The sequence below is a fragment of the Berghia stephanieae genome, chromosome 7 (genome assembly GCF_034508935.2).
Source record: "Berghia stephanieae isolate SIO BIC M18660-M18661 chromosome 7, UCSD_Bste_1.3, whole genome shotgun sequence".
Classification (NCBI taxonomy): domain Eukaryota; kingdom Metazoa; phylum Mollusca; class Gastropoda; order Nudibranchia; family Aeolidiidae; genus Berghia; species Berghia stephanieae.
Window position 1 is genome coordinate 65,556,620 of NC_088366.1, and position 7,500 is coordinate 65,564,119.

The 7,500-nt window shown below is 39.7% G+C and overlaps 1 protein-coding gene across 3 annotated transcripts in view; it reads left to right on the plus strand.

Moving 5' to 3' along the window:
• The window catches only part of LOC144977661 (uncharacterized), a 58,716-nt gene that overhangs the window by 49,490 nt on the left and 1,726 nt on the right, over nucleotides 1-7,500 (plus strand). The window lies entirely within an intron of this gene.

A 7,500-nucleotide genomic window follows, 5' to 3' on the forward strand; every position in this document is an offset into this window, starting at 1 on the left:
CTCTCTCTCTCTCTCTCCTATCCCTCTATTTTTGCTTCACCTTCTTAAAAAGACACATTTTTAAGTATCGTTGTCAACGGTGATATATCTATCTATCTATCTATCTATCTATCTATCTATCTATCTATCTATCTATCTAAGTGGCTTATTGTTGCCCTTTAACTCTGTGAATTGGGATCGTAAAAATCAATTCCAAAATGGCGATTATCCCCCCCCCCCCCCCCCCCCCCCCCCGCCATTTCCCCTCTTCCCAAAAAATCAAAATAACAAAATCTCTATGTTGCTGAACCACAGTCTCTTCCCTCCAATCTGGTGTGCGTATGAGTGTGCGCGTGTGTGTGCGTGCGCGCGCGTGTCCAGTATATATTTATTTGTGTGGTCACGGAATCCCGATTTTTTTCTGAAGACCTCAAACCTATTCACTGTCTCCAATGATGACTCTCTCTCTCTCTCTCTCTCTCTCTCTCTCTCTTTCTTTCATTCTCTCTCTCTTTCTCTCTCTCTCTTTCTATCTCTCTCTTTCTCTCTCTCTCTATCCCACTCTCTCTCTCTCTTTCTCTCTCTTTCTCTTTCTCTCTCTCTCTTTCTCTCTTTCTCTCTCTCTTTCTATCTCTCTCTTTCTCTCTCTCTTTCTATCTCTCTCTCTTTCTCTCTCTCTCTCTCTCTAGCTATCTCTCTCCCTCTCTCTCTATCTATCTATCCTCTAACTATCTATCTATCTATCTATCTATCTATCTATCTATCTATCTATCCATCTAAACTCCCTTAATCAACTTTCCACACACCCCCCCCCCTCCCGACTTCTGACCCACCTCTATCCATCCTCCCTCTCCCCCCCCCCCCTTCCCCCATCCCCACCGCCCCTCTCATTTTTGTATTCCCTTCATCCTCTTTCTTCAAACCTCAGTCTTTCCTCCATAGTCTCTCAGTAACTCCTCCACGTCCTGTATTCGATAATCCCAAGAGAACCCAAAACGTGTCCATCTTTTGAGTGTTTTGATGTAAGGACCAGACGTGGATTTCTTCCCATGCTTAGCGCAGCGTGTTTCCTCCAAAAACCAACCCGGACTTTCCTAATCAAGACAGTGCTGGGTTCGGGCTCCTGTCTTCATTGCAGCAATATGTGGGGGCTGTCATTAATTGAAGACTTTGTGGCAATGGAAACGGCGAGAGAGATAGATGATATTTCTGTGTGTGTGGGGGGGGGGGGGGGGAAGAGACAGAGAGAGAGAGAGAGAGAGAGAGAGAGAGAGCAGGAAAAGAGAGAGAGAGAAAAGGAAAGAGAGAAAGATAGAGAGATAGAGAGAGAGAGGGAGAGAGAGAGGGAGAGAGGGACACAGAGAGAGAGAGAGAGAGAGAAAGAGAGAGAGAGAGAGGGAGAGAAATATGGGGAAATGGAGGTACGCGCAGAAATGTAAAGGATTTTGAAAGACATTACAGAATATAACCCAAAAATAAAACCCAAAACCAAAACAAACAAACAACAAACAAGAAGAAAAGGGAGAGAGAGAGAGAGAGAGAGAGAGAGAGAGAGAGAGAGAGAGTCGGAGTGTGTGTGTGTGTGTGAGAGAGAGAGAGAGAGAGAGAGAGAGAGAGAGAGAGAGAGAGAAGACAAAATAAATAAAAAAAATACAAAGCGTAAATGACCGGAACAGCGATGCCAGGGATTATTCAAAAACCGGATTAGCTGAAACGATGACTGTGTTGGGGTCGGACAGTGAGAGGGGCTCGGATTGAGCGACAAAGTATGGGGGGAAAATTGATTAGAGGTGATTAGAAATGGGAGAAGGGTCATTTGCCAATTGACTTTGTTTGGATTTTGGTGCCGCTTGCAGGATCCTTCGGTCTCACGCCATCCATTGTTCTCATCATTCTTGCAATCGGTTCGTCTTCTTCTTCTTCTCGTACTCGTCTAATTCCGTCTCTTGCACGTTCATCCCGCTCCCCCCCCCCTTCCCCCCCCCCCCCCCCCCCCCGCCTCCTTTCCAAATTTCAAAGCTTTTATTCTGTATTTTGATTTATTTTAATTGTGGCAGTTTATCAGCCTAGTAGCCTATTTGTAAAGTTATCTGCCTATCTATCTATCTATCTATCTATCTATCTATCTATCTATCTATCTATCTATCCATCCATCTATCTATCTATCTATCTATCTATCTATCTACATCTATCTATCTATCTATCTATCTATCTATCTATCTATCTATCTATCTATCTATCTATCTATCTATCTATCTATCTATCTATCTATCTATCTATCTATCTATCTATCTTCTCATCTATCTATCTATCTATCGATCATCTATCTATCTATCTATCTATCTACTCTATCTATCTATCTATCTATCTATCATCTATCTATCTATCTATCTCATCTACTATCTATCTATCTATCTATCTATCTATCTATCTATCTATCTATCTAATCTATCTATCTATCTATCTATCATCTATCTATCTATCTATCTACATCTATCTATCTATCTATCTATCTATCTATCTATCTATCTATCTATCTATCCATCTATCTATCTATCTGTCTCTTTATCGATTCATCTCTTTATCTGTATTTATTCATCTTCCTATCAATCTAAAATCTATCCTAAGATCTAAGATTTATCAATATATATAAACGATCTACAGATCTCTATTTATTTATCTATCCATATGTCTATATGTCTCTCTGTATATCTCTCCATCTATTTACGAAGTTTCCTATTAATCCAAAACCTACCTATATATCGACCTTTTAAATCTATCTACCTATCTATCCATCCCTCAATCTACCAATCCATCTTTCAATCTATCCCTTTCTCTAATAAATAATTATATCTTCATCTTTCTCTCCATCCCAATCTCTTCCCGTGTCGTGATTACCGTCAAACCGTTTGTCAGACAATTACAGTTCCTCGAGCTCCATTATTCCTTGAATACACTGACCCCCCCCCCTCCACCCCCATCATCCCAATCCCCACCCCTCATCCCCCTTCACCCCCTCCCCCCCCCCCCCCCCCACCCCAACCCCACAACTCTTTCGGACTCCAAAATGAATGAGCAGGCAGGCTATGATTAGAACGTGTTGTCTCTGAAAAGGATCCCTAAATGTTTTGACGACGAGATCAATGAATGAATGAATGAATGAATGAATGAATGAATGAATGAATTTCGGGATGCTGAATGAATGAATGAATGAATGGGAATAATCTCTCGCTCTATGCCCCTTTTATTGTTTATTTTCCCCTCCCAGACCAGATCATATGGATTTTGTTGTTTGTTTGGAGAATATAACTTGAGCAATAACATTGTTGGGAATGCAAATGGATGTAACTACATACATTGTAGTTGTAACGACCTGAATTAAATCATTATCTTGAGACTTTATGTAATGGCCATTATTTTGATTTCCCAAAGGGATTTCTAGATAGAGCTATGATGATTGGTTGTAAATTCTTTGGACGGTACAAAATGAGAACGTGGGTGCGTTAAGAAAAACATTACGTGCTTTTGTCGTTGTTGTTAATGTTGTTGTTCGAATTGTTGTTGTCATTGTTGTTGTTGATGATGATGATGTTTTTGTTATTGTTCTTGTTGTTATTGTTGTTGTTCTTATTGTTGTTGTTTTGTTGTTGTTGTTGTTGTTGTTGTTGTTATTGTTGTTGTTGTTGTTGGTAAGAAGCAAGATTTACAACAATGAAGCGATGCGGTCCCCTCCTAGACTATTGACCTATGGATCTCTGGTTCGAGTCCCCCTCTTGTCAGCGCAAAGTTGAGTCCATGGAAAAGACTGTCTGCTCGCATTCTCTCACTAGACTCACGTATAAAATTAGTACCTATATACGAGTAGAAGAACCCTTTTATCTTTTTTTTTTCTATTCTCCCCCCCCCCCCCCCCCCCCCCCCCTTTTTTTTTTTTTTAACTTGCTTTTTTCTATTTATTTTTTTTACGTGTATTTTCTACGATATGAAACTCGAGACGATTGCGTCTGGGTGGGCTGGGCAGAAGTTGGAAAGATTATTGGTATCGCTAACAATACAACACATCTACTATCTACTGGTGACAAGCAGCACACTCCCCTAAAACAATGGGTACCAGCAACCCCTTCACCCCTACCTTGATAATGGGCTAGTCCGTATCGCACATCGCCCGTGTACGGGTCAAGGGTTAATGATCCATTCGATAACCCCTGTAGGGGGGTGACAAGCTGCACTTTGACCCCAGAATGATATCTTGTACTTGTTTTGTCCAAATTAATTTGTTTCGGTGTTAACATACGATTGTTTATTCACATTAGATTATCCAGTGTAGCTGGATGGCTCAATGAGTAGTGCGACTGCTCGCTGATATCTCTGTCTCTCTGTCTCTCTCTCTCTCTCTCTCTCTCTCTCTCTCTCTCTCTATATATATATATATATATATATATATATATATATATACCTCTCTCTCTCTCTGTCTGTAGCTCTCTCTATCTCTACCTCTCTCTCTCTATCTGTCTCTCTTTGTCTCTCTCTCTCTCTGTCTCTCTTTGTCTCTTTCTCTCTCTCTCTCTCTGTCTCTCTCTCTCTGTGTCTCTCTGTCTCTCTCTCTCTACTGTCTCTCTCTCTCTATCTCTCTCTATCTCTCTCTGTCTGCCTGTAGCCCTCTCTATCTCTACCTCTCTCTCTCTGTCTCTCTTTGTCTCTTTCTCTCTCTCTCTCTCTGTCTCTCTCTCTCTCTCCGTCTGTCTGTCTGTCTGTCTCTCTCTCTCTGTCTCTCTGCCTCTCTCTCTCTCTCTCTCCCTCTCTCCGTCTGTCTGTCTGTCTCTCTCTCTCCGTCTCTCTTTCTCTCTCTTTCTCTCTCTCTCTCTCTCTCTCTGCCAGGCGGATGGTGCCGTATCAGTTTAATCCCAAGTTTGTCTCTGACATCGTGATGTTTTTTTTTTCTCTGTTTTTATCCGGCACTTTTCTCAATACCCTAAATTATTATTTTCTCATCTTTATTGATATGAGTGCCCTCTCCACACCTTTTCTCATTTGTGACCCTCCGCCTCGAACCGGTATTAAGTCGGGATTTGGAAAACGAAGAAAACCGATTTTAAAGTGGAAATGGTCAAAATTATCAAATTTCAGTTTTTGGTTGTTTCAGAAACTACAATAATTTTTCTACATGAAAACATAATAATTCAACATAAACATTGACGATAAGTTATATAAATTTCAAGTTTAAAAATGCAACTATCAGTGACACATTCAAAACGAGAGTTGACTTTCTCTCAGAGAGCCACCCTTTCCAAAGCTTAGTAATACCGAGTCTTTTTCTCCACCAATAAGATGTAAGATATCACAGCAAAGGGCGTGTCTTTATCTATCTCAGAGAAAGGATGACTGTTTCCACAATTTCATGGTTCAACCAATAATGAACTTTAAAAACTGTAAACAAGTCTAGGTTTTTACCTGACAACCTTACAAATGAATGATTCTGATTGGTCAACGCTCATCACATGCGCTGTGGCTGTAGGCCATAATGCTCGGGCGATGCTTCATGACGTCAGCATGCGTGTGTTACATACGTGTGTGTTTGTGCATTTACATACACACCACGTGCTTTTATATCTGTGTCTAGCTGTATTGGGTAATGATTGAGGTGGGGGTCCTCCTTTGTCCCTCTTTAATTATTCATGAAATTATAGGATATGCTAAGACTTAATAGGACAACAGTTGCCTAATCTTACACTTACAGAGATTGTTGTAGGATAAACATTTAATTTTAAGTACAAAAGCAGAATAATAGATAGAGCCTTCAACAATTAATGAACTGTAACTAAAAAATGAAATGGATAGATAAACAGACAGACAGACAAACCTATTAATGGATAAATAGATATGTAGATAGATAGATAGACAGACAGACAAACAGATAGATAGATAGATAGATAGATAGATAGATGGATGGATGGATGGATGGGTAGATAGATAGATAGATAGATAGATAGGTAGATGAAGGGGAGAGAGAGAGAGAGAGAGAGAGAGAGAGAGAGAGAGAGAGAGAGAGAGAGAGAGAGATGTTCGTTTTGTCGTGCTTTCTTTGTATACTGAAAGAAAGGGGGGGGGGGGGGGGGTTCTTTTTAGACAATGAACAATGTGGTGGAACGCTAAGGAAAACTTGAGAGATTCAATAACATGTTTTCATGTAAGTCACTACACAATAAGCCCCACCCCCTCATCCTCAAGCTGTTATCTGACTCAAAATGGAAACAATGCAATGATTGATTTGACCAGCCCATTTCTTTAATTGCAATCTCATTGGTCAATATGTTTCCAGTTGATTGACTATGACTTACTTTGTAACAAAATGCTTTCTTTAAACTATCCCTACAATTCTTTGCTCCGCCTCCATCCCTTTCTTCATGTCTACCTCACTCTCTCCGTCTCCCCTTTGTTTCTTTCACACATACAAACAAACACACACAGACACACACATACACAGGTTTCAATCTTTATTATATTTCCCTCGCGTCCTCTTAACACAAGCAGTCTCTCTCCCCTCCCCCTCTCGCTCCTCTTTCTCTCTCTCTCTCTCTCTCTCTCTCTCTCTCTCTCTCTCTTTCTCTCTCTCTCTCATGTGTGTCTGTTTGTGTGTGTGTGTGTGCGTGCGTGTGTGTGTGTGTGTGTGTGTATTTTACTCTCTCATTCTCTCTCTTCCTCTCTAATCCTCTTTCTTGATAATTGTTTCCCTGCCCACCTTCACGTAGTTTCAAAACTGTACTTTCAAATTTCAACCTTCTTTAACTTTTGGCATTTTGAAATCGTATTTTCTCTATTAAATAAGACAAAAAATTCACATTAATAATTCTAATTTCATTGATTCTTTATTTAAATTCTTGAAAAAGTGAGCAATTGTCGGCGTTTTTTTCCCCCAGTGTTTTATTTGTTTTAAGAACATCTTACATAATAATGAATAACTACAAAAGTAATAATTGAATTATTTCAAAAATTTGTATGTACATTAGTAAATGTATAAGCTAAGCTCATGCCAAATTTCACTATTCTCGTCAAATTTTTGATGTCCGTATCTAAGGAGTTATCTTTGCCCATTAATTTAACTGTGCGTGAAAACGGTGCCTCACTTCAAAGTCGATTTTCTTAAAACTTGGTTTTCACACTCTCCCTACTTCAAACGGTCATATCTCGACAATAAATAATCAGAATTATATAAATTTGGTATCAAATTTTAAAGCATAAAATAAGCTGTGATTGGGTACCAAAAACCCAAAATTGAAAAATCCGACTTAATACCGTTTCAAGGCAGAGGGTCACATTTTGGTCCGGCCGTCTGTATGGAACACCATTCCACCGAATATCCGAGAATCCAAATCATTGTCTGATTTCTTTTTTTGATGTCATGTACTTTTAGATATTGTTTTGTGTTGATGTAATTTAAAGCGCCAAGAGCCTCATTGTTGAGGATACCGTGCGCTCTATAAACGTCTTTTATCATTATTATTTTTTTCCTTCTGAATGTTA